Below are 13511 nucleotides of genomic sequence, written 5' to 3'. Positions count from 1 at the left end.
TTCTACATTTAATACCTGAAAAATTGGACAAAATATATGAAATATAGTTTTCAGATATCTACACTAAAGATAGAGAAAGAAGCAAATTGACCATACCTTTGCAATGCCCACCAGCCAATCAGGAGTGAGCATGCAAATTAACCAAAGATGATGGGTTACTTTGCATATGCAGGCGTTCCACAAGGCCCCAGAAGCTCAGGGCCTCTGGGCAGCGTGGGAAGGTAGGAAGGCAGCTCTGGGTCAGAGCAAAGGCAGAAAAGCAGCTCTGGCGGGAGCGAAGGCTGTGCTGGCAGTAGGGGAAGGAGGGCCTATTCTTGAACGAATCTTCATGCATCAGGCCTCTAGTTTTCGTATAAAACTATGACCCTTTGGGGAAGGTGGGGGAAAAGAGATGAATCTTAGCATTGCTCCAGCTTGCTGACTAGAGGCAATTTCCAGACTGTAGAGCAAGGAGGGAAAAACAAAACTCAGCCCTCTCATTGCAGTGAAGGAGCTATAGAACACTCTCAAATAAAGGGAGATTGGGTTTACTAAAACTTACTGGGGGAACTTCAGGAAAAACAAGCTCCAGAGGTTTGCAGAGGAGGCACTTCAAAACTTTGGCTGAGCCAGGACCTGTTTGGCTCAGTGGATAGAGCGTCGGCCTGTGGACTGAAGGGTCCCGGGTTCGATTCCGGGCAAGGGCATGTACCTGGTTGCGGGCACATCCCCGGTAGGGGGTGTGCAAGAGGCAGCTGACCGATGATTCTCTCTCATCGATGTTTCTAACTCTCTATCCCTCTCTCTTCTTCTCTGTGAATAAATCAATAAAATATATATTTAAAAAAAAAAAAAAAAAAAAAAAAAAAAAACTTTGGCTGAGTACTGATCTATGTGCATGTGCGAATAATGTACCTGAGGAGAAAGAATCACCCAAAAGGCAGCAGGCTGAAGATTTTCCAGAGCTCACAGTCAGCTGAGAATAGTTTATGTTCCCACAGCCCGAGTAGAAAGACCTCTTAGTAGAGTCTTCAGAAGGACTCTTCTTACTTAGTCCTGAGACTAAATAAGCCCTGGACTAAACACTACTCTGGACCCGCTAAAATAGCTTAAAGTCAAGCCTTGAAAGGATCCAATTGATCCCAGGTAACTGAACCTATTACCATAATAAAGTTCAACATTATTTAAAGAAATACAACAAAATACAACAAAATCCAGCAAAAGCAATGTAGAATTACAGTGTCAAGCATCTAGTCAAAATTTACCAGCATCCAAAGAAGCAGAAAAATATTACTAATAAGCCGAAACCAGTTTGACTTAGTAGATAGAGCGTCGGCCTGTGGACTCAAGGGTTCCAGGTTTGATTCCTGTCAAGAGCATGTATATTGGTTGCAGGCACATCCCCGGTAGGGAGTGTGCAGGAGGCAGCTGATCAATGATTCTCTCTCATTGATGTTTCTAACTCTCTGTCCCTCTCCCTTCCTCTCTGTAAAAAATCAATAAAATATATTTTTAAAAATATATATTACTAATAATGAAGAGAAAAATTGATCAATAGAAACAGACCCAGAAATTATTGAAATAATAAATTAGCAGATAAGAACATTAAAACAGCTATTTTAAATGTGCAAGAAAGTGAAAGTAAAGGAAAACATAAATGTGATGAAAAGATAAATTGATAATGTAAAAAAGACCTTGATGAGGCATATGAAGATGAAAAATACAATATCTAAACTGAAAAATACTGGATGGAATAATAATTAATTAGACACTGCAGCAGAAAAGATAAGTGAGGCTGAAGGCAGAGCCATGTAAACTATTCACAATGAAGCATAGAGAGAGAAAAATTCTGAAAAAACTAATAAAGTATTACTGAATTTCAGATTATACATCCAAGTGAATACATATACATAATTAAAGTGCCAAGAAAATGGTGTAGAGGTGGGGAAGGAAATATTTAAAGAAATTTTTAAAAAGTTATAACTTTGATGAAAAATGTAAATTGAGATATTCCAGGAGCTCAACAAATATCCAGCAGAAAAAATATTAAGAAAATTATGTCAAGACACATGATAATCACATTATTGAAAATGAGTGTTAAAAAGAAAATCTTAAGAATAGTCAGATGAAAAGGGACACATACCTGGGAGCCAAAATGTGACAATGACAGCAGATTTCTTGTCAGAAACTCTAACCCAGAAGGCAATGGAGCAACATCTTTAAAGTGATTCACAACATATGTTGAAGCAAAATGTATGACAATAACACAAAGACAAGAAAGAATAGAAATATACTGTTATAAGATTCCTATACTTAAAGTGGAATAACATTTGAAGTTCAACTGTTACAAATTAAAAAGCATGATATATACCCCATAGAGGACCAAAATTTATGACAGATCACATTCTGTTAAAAACAAACCTTGAAGTGTTAGTTCAATAATTTTATCATTCTCAAATTTGTGTCTTTCATTCTGGCTTTAATTAGTTATAATGACATTTATAATTTCAAAGTTCAACATCTGCTCCTTTTTTATTAAACATTGCAAAGTAGCAGAAAAGAAAAAAAAAGTATTTTCAGCATCATGTTGGCCTCACCAAGCTAAATTTGGCACTGTGGAATTTGTTGATGAGGATAAACTATGTGAGAATTCCTATGCTTGAAGTAATGCTGGCTTTGAGCCATTTCTATTTAAATGACGGGTTTGGGGGTGGGGGGGAAATGTGTTTATAAAATGATTCTGCTATTTACAAACTGTACTACCTTCTGTTTGAGAAAATAAGTAAAGTCTCTATGACTTGATAGTCACAAACATTGCACATAGCAAAGAAAAGAACATACACTTCTCTAGTGACCTTATTCATTGTGGAATCAAATAAAGTTTTTGGGAGCCATGATGGAAAACTTGCTTACTTAATAAACTAACCATTCTTGTCAGATATGTAGAAAATAATTCTGACCTCAGTGATTTTTTCCACCATTGCATCTCTCTATTCCGAGCTACAAGTGAGTCATAGTTAGAACTATGAGCTTTAAACAATGTCAGTTACTTGGGGACTAGTTAATTTGATAGTGGTATAACATGTTAAGTGGCAGTGGCTAACTTAGAGAGTAAGGTATATACAATAGTTGATGAATACATCTCGCTAGAGGCCCAGGAAGCCTGGCTTAGTGGTAAAAAACAACTGTGGTTAAAAGTCTGTTTAGGAAGGAGTAGGAATCTAAAGAATATCTTAGTTATGTCATTGACTAAACTTCAAGCAAGGCCATGTGGCTTCCCTGGACCTCAGTTTCTACTTTAGACCAGAGTAGTATTTCCCTAAGTACAGTGCCTACCGCTAGTTGTATGCCCGTTTGTTTTTCTTTTTAACATAAATTAATGTATTTTATAAAATATTTAGAACCTCAGAAAGGCTTAAGAATTTGTAGCATCTGTTACCTCTGGAAGCAGAGGTGGGGAGCTAAAGTTAAAAACAAAACAACCTAGTTGGTTTGGCTCAGTGGATAGAGTGTTGGTTGGCCTATGGACTGAAGGGTTCTGGGTTCAATATCAGTCAAGGGCACTTACCTCGGTTGCGAGCTCTGTACCTAGCTCTGGTCGGGGCATGTGCAGGAGGCAACCAATATATGTGTCTCTCTCACATTGATGTTTCTTTCTCCGAGTCTCTCCCCCTCCCAAAATATCCTCTGGTGAGGATTAACAAAAAAAAACAAAAAAAAACAAAAAAAAAAAAAAGAAGAAGAAGAAGAAGAAGAAGAAGAAGAAGAAGAAGAGGAAGAGGAAGAGGAAGAGGAAGAGGAAGAGGAAGAGGAAGAGGAAGAGGAAGAAGAAGAAAAGAAAGAAAGAAAGAAAGAAAGAAAGAAAGAAAGAAAGAAAGAAAGAAAGGAAGAAAGAAAGAAAGGAAGAAAGAAAGAACAACTACAAAATAAAACAAACAAACAAAACAACAACTGTGTTTAAAAGTCTGCTTAGGAAGGAGTAGGACACCCTCAGTGTCCACACAGCCAGAAATCTGCCCCTCCTCACCCAGCTAGGCAGAAGACTTCAGAAAAGAATTCTGGAGAAGGTAAACCTGTTGGAATACCAAGGGCATGTATGCTGAGAGAGATCTATTCAAATGGGGAACATTTGGAAATATATTAGTGACAAGTATATTAAAAAGTCTTATCAAACCATAGTACTATGATTAATTCTACAAAGAGTTTTCCAAAGAAAACAAATAGCTGTGCAAAAAAGAAGTCAGCACAATGTCAATAGTGGTTTCATCATTAATGTCAACTGAATATTGAGTTTACCCAAATGTTTATATTGGAAGATTGGAAAGATGGGAAATGGAAGTGAGAGTTGAATAAGAAATATTGAAATTAAGTTAAATCTGAATCTTTCAGAGTAGAAAGTCAATAAATAATGCTAAAATTAAAAAAACAAAACAAGTAGAAATATTAGGATTTGTCTTTGAAAATAAAGAATTGGAAGCAGCCAAGACCAGTTTGGCTCAGCGGTAGAGTGTCGGTCTGCAGACTGAAGGGTCCCAGGTTCGATTCCGGTCAGGGGCATGTACGTTGGTTGTGGGCACATCCCCGGGAGGAGGTGTGCAGGAGGCAGATGGTCGATGTTTCTCTCTCATTGATATTTCTAGCTCTCTATCCCTCTCCCTTCCTCTCTGTAAAAAATCAATAAAATAGTTTTTAAAAAAAGAAAAAGAAAAAGAAAAAAGAAAAGAAAAGAAAAATTGGAAAGACTGAATGGATTTTAAACCATTCAGAAAAAGAAAAAAAAGAATTGGAAGCAAATATGAACATAATTTAGAAGCACTGAAAGTGGTAACTTCACAGAGTGGAGAATAGATATATATTTTAAAAATATTTGTATTGACTTTAGAGAGGAAGGGAGAGGGAGAGAGAGATAGAAATATCAGTGATGAGAGAGAATCATTGATTGGCTGCCTCCTGCACACCTCCTACTGGGGATCGAGCCTGCAACCCAGGCATGTGCCCTGACCAGGAATTGAACCGTGACCTCCTGGTTCATAGGTCAATACTCAACCACTGAGCCATGCTGGCTGGGCTAGCCTAGAAAACTTTTAAGCTGTGGCTTTTAAAGACAGTCTCTAAATTGAACTAAAGAAACAATGAATTACCACTCTCTGTTGACATTTGTTTGTTGTCATAATTCCCAGACAGCTTAAGTCACATGCATTATTATTTAAATTATAGTGAATTATTTAGGAGCTGATGGTCGAGGATTCTAACATGGAGACATTCAGGGTTTCATAAACCACAGCTGGAAGATACCAGAGACACTTGAAAACTCTAAGTACTCATTTATAAAGTTGTATTCATAAGTTTTTGCTTAGGAACTACTTCTTTTCCCCTCCCTTCCTTTCTAAAATGAATGGTGATTTCTGAAATGGCTGGGACCAGGCTGCATGTACCACAGTTGCAGGCTTTGCTAGTTCCATTGCATGATCTCTGTTAAATTGAAAATATGAGAGGAATTGGTAGGCATCTACTAAGTGAGAAAAATACCAGGTATGAAATGAATCTTTGCTATGTCCTTTCTCACCTTCCCCCACAGGAAAGGAGATTAACTGGAATCTCACAAATCATGACTGGTCATTTCATGGGTTCCTGGAATCTGGGACCAGAGTGATGACTGGGAAGTAAAGCAGAATCTGATGGCTGGAAGAATCTAGAATTATATCAGGAGAAAGGAAAAATTGGTGGAAAGATGACTAGATTTTAATCCAATGGTTTGGAACATTCCAGAACCAAGAGAAGGCCTTTATAATAATTAGGACCAGCTGTGCCTGGGAAATTCAGGTCAAGCCAGATGCCAAACCCCAACTCAAATGCTTACAGGAACATCCTCATCATCAAGAGTTTCCAAACATCCTGTACAAAAATCAAAAGAAGGTAAATTATGTTATCTTTTCCCATTCCGCCCAAATGTTTTTTCTCTTGTGTATTGATAACCTCTATGGTTTTCACTGGTGCTTCATATCTGAAGACAGTGCTACCGATGCTGTTATATTATGCATAATGGAATAATTCTTTAAAAAGAAAAAAAAAAAGAGGCTTCATTAACAACTTTCCATTCTGCTGGAATTTGTTCTTGGGTCACTGCCCTTACCCATAAACCACACCAACGCACCCATAAGTCACTTATTTTTGGCCAATGAAGAACTATCACAGCATCTCTCTGCACTGAAGAGGAACTGAGTAGCTGGGGGGAAGAGGGAGAGAAAAGGAAGACTCTTACTGTATTCTCTGTTGTAACTTTTGAATTTAAATGAAAAAAAAAATATTTGAGAATTTCCTGCTCAAAATTAAGTACTTTTTTTTTTCAGTAGAACAATATATTTGTTTGCTGACTAGCTCACTTTAGCTGTAGAAGTTCTAGTGGACATAAACTATACTTTAGAGACTGGAAATTTATTTTCCTCCAGGCCATTTATTATATTCTTTCTATTGAATTATAAATTTCTCAAACTATATTAAATTGCAGGTCCTTTCATCTCAGGTTTCTTTCACTTCTGCTTCAGAACTATTTTCTTAAAGCTACAGCTGAGAGAGAGGAAATTCCCAATAAAGCTATACTGCGTTTTGCTTCAGTGGTAGAAAGCAGTGTAGGGGTTTGCCTGGTTCCAGAACTCCCTTCTTAACTTAAGGTGGCCTGCTCCTTCTCCAGAACTGTTTCTACTGGTCACAGTTGCAGCTCAGAAGGAGGTGGAGCAAGACTATGGCCTTGCTGCTATTTGCCATGGTGACTAACTTGGGGATAAATGTAGAATTCACTGCATTCCTAAATTTGACTCACTTCCATCCAAAACCCTTGGGTTGAGGTTGGAATTCGGCTCAAATTCCCAGGGGCTGCTCCTGTGAGCTGGCCTTGGATGATCTTATCTGCACCAGCCCAGGATTGTTCTCCATTGTGGGCACCTGAACCCAGCTTGTTCTGAAACAAGTAGATTTAAAAAAATAAATAAATAAAAATAAGGCTGAGAAGTCCTGAGAGAGGAAAAAGAATTCAAAGAAGAATATTCTGAATGAATCTTAGATTCATCTGGGTTCCTTGACCAGAAGAAACTCCAACAAAATAGTTTTCCTCCATCTGTCCTAGGACTGGCTCAATGTCCAAGTGCAGGGAACTCACATTTAATTTGATTCCGTTCAGCTACATTCCTAGATTTTCTCAATTCCTGTAGCAAGATTAGTTTAGAGATACAATATTTTTCTTAAGGGCATTTTAGCCTTTTAAATTTTTCTTTTAATTTTAATTTTATTTTTTCTTTATTTACATGCATTTTAGCCTTTTTATCGAATTACTCAACAAGGAATAATGGGACTCATACCATTGACCTCTAAGTTTCCCTTAGTGGGGGAAACATATGCTTTTTTTTATTGATTAGTGAGCTCTAAAATGAAGTATTTGTACCTAGCGAATATGCAAGACAATCTTTTGGAGTATAGGAAAAAAATACTTAAACTTAGATTTATTTTTATAGAAAAAAGAAACACAGAGAAATTAAGATTTACTAGTATTTAATAAATAGATTGACACTGGTCTCCTCTCTCAGCCCACATGTCAGAAGGTCAGTTGCTTTGAATGACAGAGAAGAAAACCTGAGGAAATCCCATAATTTAGAGAGGTTAACAGCATCACCATCATTTATTTGTTTTTGGTGTACTAGGACACGCGGTAGTTTATGTGTGATAGGTTGCATGGATTTACAGGTTTTATTATTTACTTTTGATAACACAGACCCTAATAAATATGGGCTAATGGCAAAAAAAACATTTTTTTTTAATGGAATCAGAGAGTAAAGCTAATAGCAAAATATAAGCATATGTGCATAACAAGATATAGGAGAGCAGACACCTCTCTCACTCATCATGAGGCAAAAATAAGGACAATCTAATATATCACATGGTCTCAACTAAAAATACTAATAAGAACAAAGTTATCGTTATTTTTATCTTTGTCTCAACCTTTTGAAATTTCTATTTTTTTAGTTTTTTAACCTACATAGTATGTTAATGAAGTTTTATATGTATATAATTTACAAATAAAAATTTTATGAATGAGCATGCTTAAACATTTTTTACTGATGGGTTTGCAATCAAAATAGTTAGGAGACCACTGTTAAAGAGAGGAAAACTAAAACAAAAGAATATTTAATTATCTTTCCAAATTTACAAAACAAATGAGTGAGAGCTAAAAATAAATTCTGTCCTCAGGTCCCAATCACAGCAGGCTCCCACCTCTCAGAGTCTCTATGGTTCTCAAAAATGCTGCCTTTAAAAAATATTATCTATATATATAAAACCCTGATATGCCAATAGACAAAACAACCGGTCGCTATGATGTGCGCTTACACCTGGGAGTGCGAGCAGAACATGGCAGGCATTGGCCTTGGCAGGATGGTGGAGCAGGTGAGTGGGGGCATCAGACAAAGCTTCTAGTGGTTACTGAAAATTCTTTGATTCTGTGCACCACAGTCCCACCAGCACTTGCACCCACTACTGGTGATGAAGGAGCCACTCTCAACAGCCATGGTCGCTTGGCACCATCAGCAGGTGTGAGCAGTGGCTGCTGTCCCTAATTGCCCCTCAGGGCTTCTCCACCTCCCCCTGCTCCTCAGGGGCAACTGGGGCAACAGCTGCTGCTCTCACTGCTGGTGCCGGTACCAATAGCTCCATGCAGTCAGCAAGTACAAGCAGGGCCAGTGCCATCAGCACATGGGAGTGGCAGCAGTGGGAGTGGGGCTGCCAGCAGACAGGGGTCCAGACGCTGCAGCAGGAGGGGCCGGGCAGGGGCATAGAGAATGGGCTGAGACTTGCCCCTGTGCCCACTGCAGCCTTTGGCCCAAAGTTCTTTTCAAGGTGCACAAATTCATGCACTGGGCCCCTAGTTTCTAATATGCATGAATATTGTGAGGTAGTAAAATAATGCTGTACAAAGAATGCAAGTTCTGAATCAGACAGCTGTGGGATGTGGCCCTGGCCGGCCCTGCACTGACTAGCTCTGTAACTCTCCCACTTTCAGTTTTCTCACCTGCCAAATGGAGGGAAATGATCTCTCAGAGTTGTTGTGAGGGTTGTGTAAATTAATAAATGCAAAGTCTTTGGCACATGGTGAGCTTCACTCTAGCTCCTTTCCTCCCCACTCCCCTGCCATAGTATTTTAATTATAATTCATTAAATTTAACTCTAGAGAGTGAGGTTGATCTAAATACTTCCATAAATTAGCAGTCTTGTGGAAAGAAGTCATTCCCTTCATCCCAACATACTCACACAATACACCATACTCTACCTGAGTCACCAGCACTGAAATTCTCCCAGCACTCAACACTGGGTTCCTCTAGGATGCTTCACGCTGCCAAAGAGCAAGTCCAACTTCTATAACTCTCTTGGCAATACGGGTTGACCATGTCACTGGGAGACTGAATATTGAAGCCATATCCCCCAGGGAGTCATAACAGAATCTTTTTTTCTTTTAAAAAAAACAAACAAACAAAACAAACAAACAAACAAACAAACAAACAAACAAAAAATATATATATATATATATATATATATATATATATATATATATATATATATATTATTGACTTCATAGAGGAAGGGAGAGGGAAAGAGGGAAAATAGAAACATCAATGATGAGAGAATCATTGATTGGCTGCCTTCTGCCTGCTCTGTCCTGGGGATCAAGCCCACAACCCCAAGCAAGTGCCCTTGACTAGAATTGAACTCTGCATGTCAACACTCTATCCACTGAGCCAAACCAGCTAGGACCATAGCAGAATCTTAAATGTTGTGGTTTGACAAAGTAGATCAATAAAATTAAAAGTATAATTTTTATTTATTTATTTATTTATTTATTTGTTTGTTTGTTTGTTTGTTAATCCTTGCCCAAGGATATGTTTAGGGTATGTGTGTGTGTGTGTGTGTGTGTGTGTGTGTGTGTGTGTGTTAAGATGAGAATAATGGAAGTATCCTTCTGCATGATACCCTCAGTCCAATCACAACACATAAATTATACTCCAAATTGCTATCTGCTAACCCTAAAAATGAATACATTTTCTGAAAATGGCTACCCTTGACCGGAATCGAACCTGGGACCTCTCAGTCCACAGGCTGAAGCTCTATCCACTGAGCCAAACCGGTTTTGGCAACTTTGTAATTTTTTAAATCATTGTATTCCCAGTGTCTATCTTATAACAGGTTCTCAACTAATTGATGAATGAATGGATGGTGCCTTTCTTGTAACACTGTTGTGGAAGATAAAATTTGATAATGCATGTAAAATGCTTGTTAGCACTCAATATTAAAGGGCAAGAGAACAGACTACAGATGTCTTTTGGTTCTGGCTGATTATGGGGTAAGAAAACTAGGAATATAGGGAATTTCTTACCTGTTGTCATGATAACTAACATAGACACCAATTTAAAAATTCATTATTATGGAATTCTAGAAAAGTCACAATGCCACACAAAGAGGAATGGTGACTCTGACTGCAGAGATTAGACATTTGATAATATGAAAACAGGCAAAACATTCCCCCCCCCCTTTTTTTTTTTATAGTGTTCATACTATAACCAAACACTCGCCAAATTGGGCCACATCTTCATTTTCATTGGTAGCAGCACAAGACATTCTTCATGCATTGGTACACATGACCCATCTAATTTCTAGGAGCTGGTATTTGAAACTCAACTCTGACACAAATGGACAAATCTCTTTCTCAGAGGACCCAAGCTAGCACATCGTTTTCCTCCTGGGTTACTGCAAAAATATCCCTCAACTGTGTGTCTACAATTTCTTGCTTGTCATAATAATCCATCTCAGATTATCTTCCCAAAGCATGGAGGGAGCATATTCTTACACATGCTGTGGGACACCATCGCCTGCCAAAGTAGCACAGAAACTCCTTGCTTTCTGTTCACAGACTTCAACAACCGACTCTAAGTGTTCTTCCTGCCCTGTACTAGATCTCTCTGTAGCCTCTAGTTTCCAGACATAGAGAATCATTCTTTCTGTTCACTGCTCCCTACACAGTTATTTGCATTGGCACCTGCATCCTAATTCCTTAACCCAAAACTTCTCTCCACCACTCACCACACCATCAGAATTCCACTTAAGAAAAAAAAAAGGGGGGGGGGTGGATGGGAGAGAACTCATGGACATGGAGGACAACAGTGAGGTGATGGCAGGGGGGGATAGTGGGGGCGGTTGGAAGAGGGAATAGAGGGGATAAATGATGATGAGGGGAAAATTCAGCTCAAGGCCTGTTCAAACACACCTTCTTGAAATTTCCCTTCTGAATGCAAAGCTATCCTATGTCCTGCTCCTGCCCTTTGTTTGTTCTTCAGTTGTACACTTAATTCATTTTTCAGTGTTTCAATTGGTGTTTCTGTGTCTATCTCTTCTTCTACCATAGCTGAAGTTCTCGAGGGCAGAGACTGTTTCAATTCTTTTTGGCTAAACCTCGGGGTTTTATATAAAGTGGGAGGAGATCCATGGGGTCTGATGAACACATGTTCCCTCTGCAGCTCAGCTTAGCCTCTCTGGTTGGTTTCATATTTATAGGGAATCCGCTCCGAGGTAGACACTGGACAGAGCTCAGCAGCATCTGCCCTCCTGTCTTCAGTGAAATGTGTATCCAAACTGATTACATGAACTTGGTTTTGACAAAAATATAGACAGCAACTGTGTGGGGAAAGACATAAACCAAAATACCAGGCAAGCCCATATATATAACAAATGGTGGTATTAATCCTTTAATAACTTTTGATGTTATGAACTTCTAAAGCTCATATTCTTTCATTAATGTGCAGTTCCTTAACTAGCACTGAATTGCAGTGTCATTGTTTAAAATGGGATTGGGATATGGTGGTGCATTTATATAATCGAGCTTAAAGCAGTGGGTGGGAGAAAATAACCAAGAAAGTTACCAAAGTTAATTGAAGGCTATTTTAAAAAGTAAAGAATTAGAAACTACCTAAACATTCATGAATTGGGCACTCATTAAATAATTTGGAGTATATCCATACCTTGTAACATGTAGCATCATGGGGAAATATGCATAATATTTAGTTTAGTGAAAAGGGCAAGTTGCAAAACAATATATATGGTATTATATAGTTTATGTTAAAACAGTCTATATAAGTGCACAGAAAGGGAAATAAAAGTATAAGTTGTATGTGTATATGCATATATACACACATCTATAATGTATTTTTTTTTCACTGCAAGAATATATACATTAAATTGTTAACAACAGTTACCTCTAAGAAAAGGAATTAGGGGAGAAGCACAAAGTGAAGGAGAGTTCTTATTTTTCACATGTCCATGTTATTTGAATTTGTTATAATAAATGCTCATTATGCTTGAGATTTAAAAAACAGCAGGCAGTCATTAAAAGGAAAAGGAAGCTTCCTGGGCAGAAGTATGTCAAGACTGCAGTGAACACACGGAGGAACTCAGGAACCGGAGAGGGGAGTGGTCAGGGGGCTGCACCCGCGATGGGTGCTGAGGCCGCTGCCATGGGAGTTTAGCATCACCGACCCCCAGAACACAGTCCTCCCAAGGAGCCTGTGCCTCCCCTGCCTGCTCACCGCCCTGCATCGGGGACAATGGTTTTCTCTCCTGTTGGAAGCATCTTCAGACGAGGATTGGAGGGCCCCCCGTGGGAGTGCAGGCTGGAATTCACATACGTTCTCCCCCATGTCTAGTCCAGGCCAGTCAGGTAGTGTTTCAATGTGTCTACTCCTTATTTGAATTCTCCTTCAATTCACATTCCAGAAGGGACATCTAAACAAGACCCTTGTTTCTATAAGCATTCATAAAAAACTTGAGGATATCCTTAAGTTACTCTTTTGTTCTGTTTTTGTTTGTTTGTGGTTTTTTTTTTTAGGTAAAGTTTTCTAAATTCATTTTTTCTCCTAACACATATCCATTGACTCTCAAATAGTTCTTGCTCAAAGCAAGATTCCATTGGTGGTTTTGTGCAAAGTTGGTACAGAGGACAGAGCCCTGGAGGCTGGCATTGCCCCAGCTGCCTGACAACCTCGGACAGAGCTGCTTTCTTCTCTGCACTTCAGTGTCCTCCTCTGTCAACTAAAAGGGTTGGAGCAGATGGTCTCCAGGGGCGTTGTAAGTGCTACCATTTGTGTTTCAGTCTGAGCCTCGGAATGGACGTACGCTGCCTTCCCAGAACCGTGTGGAGTGTTATGAGACCCGCCAATGTGTATAGTATAAATGAATTGTTTAAACCTTTTTCTCTTGATTGTTCCTTTGTCCTTCTTTCAAAGCAAAAGGCTAATTCTTCATGGTGCTCTAAACTGCTGCAGAACCTGACCCGGTGGCAAGTGCAGAAGGCAGCAAAAAGCGATTTGAGGCCAAACACCCACTGTGCTGTGTTCAAAGATGGAGGCCAGCACCACATCTGGCACCAAAAAGGTGTGCAGGTTTTTGAGCAATAAATTATGTCACCAGCTGAGAGAAAAGGCCAATTGGATTTGAGAAAA

Source organism: Pipistrellus hanaki (assembly GCF_964339955.1).
Source record: "Pipistrellus hanaki genome assembly, chromosome: 3".
NCBI classification, from domain to species: Eukaryota; Metazoa; Chordata; class Mammalia; order Chiroptera; family Vespertilionidae; genus Pipistrellus; species Pipistrellus hanaki.
This window is presented reverse-complemented; position numbering follows the sequence as displayed.